The following is a 4253-nucleotide window of genomic DNA, read 5'->3' as shown; positions in this document are numbered from 1 at the left end:
ACCTGCGGCTGCGGCGCAGCCTCTGGCGGAGGAATCTGGGCCAGGCGGCGCGTGATTGGCCGCTTTGTGGTGCAGCGTCCATCGGTGATGCTTCCGCGCGCTGGCGGGCCAGGTGCAGCCTCAGGATCTAGGCCGTGGGTGGGGAATAAGGTCAGTTCAGGCTTCGCTTAGCCGTACTGTGTGAGAAGTTAGAAACCAGTGTTCTGTCTTCTGAAACGCAGCCTCCCGGCTGCTTGATTCATTCCCATCTTGACATCCCGATGCTAAACGGAGGAGCTGTTTTCTAGCAGATGGGGGTTGTACCTGTGTCAGCAGCTCTAGGGGCACCTTGCAAACTCAGAAACGCTGGGAAGGCGAACCCCGTGAGTTGCTAATGAAACTTATAAAATGCGTTTTGTAATTTGAACATGCTGCCTTATTCAAGACTTTGTGTCACCCGGACCATTGCGTAAGAACGGTGGTGTTACCTGCTAACCGTGAAACAGTCTCTTATACTTACCACAGGGGGTCAGGTAATTCTTTTGATTGGTCTTCCTTTATCGGCTTTACTAAAAGTGGCTATCCCTAAAGGAGCTGTCCTGAAATGAGGTGATTTATTAGGATAAGATTAAAGTGTTCTCCAGATGGTCAAAGGGTTCATGGGATAAACTCACTGGGAATAAGTCAGATCAGTATGGAGAAAATATTTGCAACTTACAGCACAAGAAATCTTAAAAACTGGAAAAAGACGAAAATCCAAAGAGGATTTTTGGGCAAGAACGTGAACAGACAATTCACAGAAAAGAATAGCAGTGGTCCTAAAACATAAAAGGCTGTTTGTCCTCACTTATAATGGAAATAAACATTGAAATTACAAAGCTCTGGAGAAACAGTGCTCATAAATTTCTTGGTGGCAATGGGGAAATGATTCAAGCCCTATGGAGTACCAAAATGCCATTTGCATCTATTCTTGTATCTTGCAATTCTACTTCTAACCCTAACTACATTCTGAAAATGCACCTCCACAAATAGAAACAACATGTAGGCGAGGTTATTTGTTGCAGTGTCATTTGTCATAATGAAAGTTTGGAAATAACCCGAATGTCCATTAATAGGGAACTGGTTGGACATGATAAAACCATACAATGGGATGCAATGCTGCCATTAAAAAAAAAAAAAATGAATGAGTTGCTTTGGAATGAGTCCCAGGTTATATGGAAAATTGGAAGGATAGGGCGCCTGAGTAGCACAGTCCATTAAGTGTCTGCCTTCAGCTCAGGTCATGATCCCAGGGTCCTAGGATGGAGTCCTGCATTGGGCTCCCTGCTCAGGGGGGGACTGCCTCTTCCTCTGCCCCCCCCCCAACTCGTGTGTGTGTGTGTGTGTGTGTGTGTGTGTGTGTGTGTTTGCTCGCTCTCTCTCGCAAAAATAAAATCTTTAAAAGAAAAAGAAAATTGGAAGGATATCCTAGAAACAAAAACGGTTACCTACAGAGGATTGTGGAAAGGGTGCAGGGGAAGAAGTAGAAGCAAGACATCTGATTTTGAACTTCTAAAGTTTTACGTAGCCAAAAAGTAAATTAAAAAGAAAAAGTAAACCCAACGTTGAAAGCAAATTGAAACAAACAACTTTAAGTCAAATTGGTAACATAAATAATGTTGTTACCCAGAGAAAAGAATTATTCCCCCAGGGCTTTTGAACATAGTACTCAGGCAACATCTGTGGTGGAATATGTTCTAAGGATGAAAAAGAACTACAAAGGAATCTTAAGCTTCTCTCAGTGGTTTTGAATTAATGGCAATATTGTTGCTGTGGTTTTGAAACTATTATAAGAACACAAGTAACATAATGTATAACTTTAAAGCAGAAGAGAAAATGAAGTACAAATATAAAATTAAGGAAGTTCAGAAAAAGCCTGTAATACATTTAAATTGTAAGTATCAATTTGAGTACGTGATTCTAAAAATAAATTTCCTAGTTCTGTGCACTGAAATGGCCAAGAAGCACTAGGGTGGCAAACTGTCCTGGGGGATTTCCCAGGATGCTGCATTTTCAGTGTTAAAACCGGAACTGTCCGAGGCAAACCAGGATGGTTGGTCACCTTCAGGAACAATGAGCACACTTGCCCCCCAGATTGTGGTTTCTAAATTCCATTTCTCACTAAATAGATCCAAAACTCTGAAGAATTGGCTGATTCCAGGCTAGGGCAGAGAAAGTACAGGATGAGTCAGACATTTTGTGTCTGAATGCAGAGGAAGTGCTCAGGCTAATATGTCAACAGGACTCAGGAGAAGAGGCAAAACTGATCTATAGGGATAGAAGTCAAATCCATGCTTGGCTGGTGGGGAGGAGCATTAATCGACTGGAAAAGAAAATGGGGAACTTTGGGGGGTTATGGAAATATTCTACATCACGATTAAGGTGGTGCTTACCCAGAGATAGAGATAGAGATAGATAGATAGACACATATATCATCACACTGCACCACTAAAATGGATACACTTAACGTCAATTTTACCTCATATAAGTTATATGTATTTATTACATACATATACTTCATATAAATTAACTCTCATATGTATGTATTCAGAGCAATTTTAACATCAAAAGGAAAATGGCAACAATTAATTATAAGTACTGAATAGATAAAAATCTATGACCCTAGAGTAACACTTGATGAGAGAGGGGGTGGAGGATGATTTTCCATCATTGGAAATGACTATTATATCAAGTCAATCTGAAAAGGAGCAATTAAAGGGAACATAGGATTTGCCCTGCCTTTTTTTTTTTTTTTTTTAAGAAAAGTAGAATTGTGGTTCACTCCTGGTTAATGAGGAAAACCTTTTCCTCACAATAGGGTGCTAGCAAATAAATGTAGAATAAATAATGTAATTAGTGAATAACCATTATGCGAATATAAAGAAATAATTGATTCAGGCAAGGATCATCAGTGGACTTTAAAACCTTTAGATGACAGATTGCTGGGAAATGAGAATATGCATTTGGAGCTAAAATATCATTTCTCAGATTATCTAATTGTGAAGAGAATACACTTGTATAGTGGAGTCATCTGGTGGTCACCGTCTGAACCAAATGAACAAATTTAGAATCTGTAATAGTGGGACAACCTCCAATTTACAGAAGATACAGGAGGAAGAGTAATAATAACAAATCTAATGGCACTGGCAAAATTATCCCCCACAAAACTTTATGAAACTGTAAGCAATAACTATTTATTGAACCCCTGAGTTAGGTCTAGCCCAGTCCTCAGTATTGATATCCACCCAACTTTAAACTACAATTTCAAAAGAGATACCAGAGTATGCTGGAAGTTATATCCGACTGTTTTAAATAGCACACGATGTTGAGTTAGATTGATGTGAAGTAAACTGGCCACTTCTTTCCCATCAGCCTAGTAGTTAGACTATAACCTATATTCCTACTACTTTGATTTAGGAACCATCTAATAATATGTGAAAGGGAAAAAAGAAGAAAAAAAGGCACTCACAGTAAGTCTGGCCTTTGTCCTTGTCACATAAGTCCAGGGAGCTTGGAGATGGGCAGATTTGGCAGTTAAAGAAGTTGGCAGTGATTCATAGGTGCTCTTATGAGCTCAGAGATGGCATGACCATGACCCTGGGCATGTCAAGTTTTTCCGAGTCAGTACTTTTGCTTGGTCCATTCTTTCTGTCTGTCTTGCTCTTTCTACTCTTCCTTACCAGGTTATCTCCTATTGCTTATTAGCAATTAGCTTTAGAGACATTATTTAGCCTATTATGTGTCAATCATAGGGATTTGCAGTTTCACACATGGGAGCTAAAGCTTTCTAGACCAGTTTTCTCTTTTCAAGCTAGTGGGTTTTACAGTGACTTTCTTACAAAAGTTTTTCTTTGAGCAGCAATGCAGTATACTAACCCAATATGTCTACTCTTTCAGGTTTGGTTAACATTTATAACCATAAAGCTAATGATGTTTAGTCTTTCTTTACAGACCACAAAGAACTCCATTGGTACTCTTTAAACATGTTTTAAAAAAATAAATAAATTATATTCATATAATAATTTTTACGTACTATTTTAAAATTGCTATTTTACTGTACCTATCTCCTTGAACATAATACTGAACAATTTTCCAGGCTTTGTTTCCTAGTATTGGTTTTGGGTTTTTTTAAAAGATTTTATTTATTTATCTGAGAGAGAGAGCAGGAGGGGGAGGGGCAAAGGGAGAGGGAGAAAGAGGATCCCTGTTGGGCAGGGAGCCCAAAGCAGGGCTCA

Source organism: Ursus maritimus, unplaced genomic scaffold (assembly GCF_017311325.1).
Source record: "Ursus maritimus isolate PB19 unplaced genomic scaffold, ASM1731132v1 scaffold_13, whole genome shotgun sequence".
Taxonomy (NCBI): domain Eukaryota; kingdom Metazoa; phylum Chordata; class Mammalia; order Carnivora; family Ursidae; genus Ursus; species Ursus maritimus.
This window is presented reverse-complemented; position numbering follows the sequence as displayed.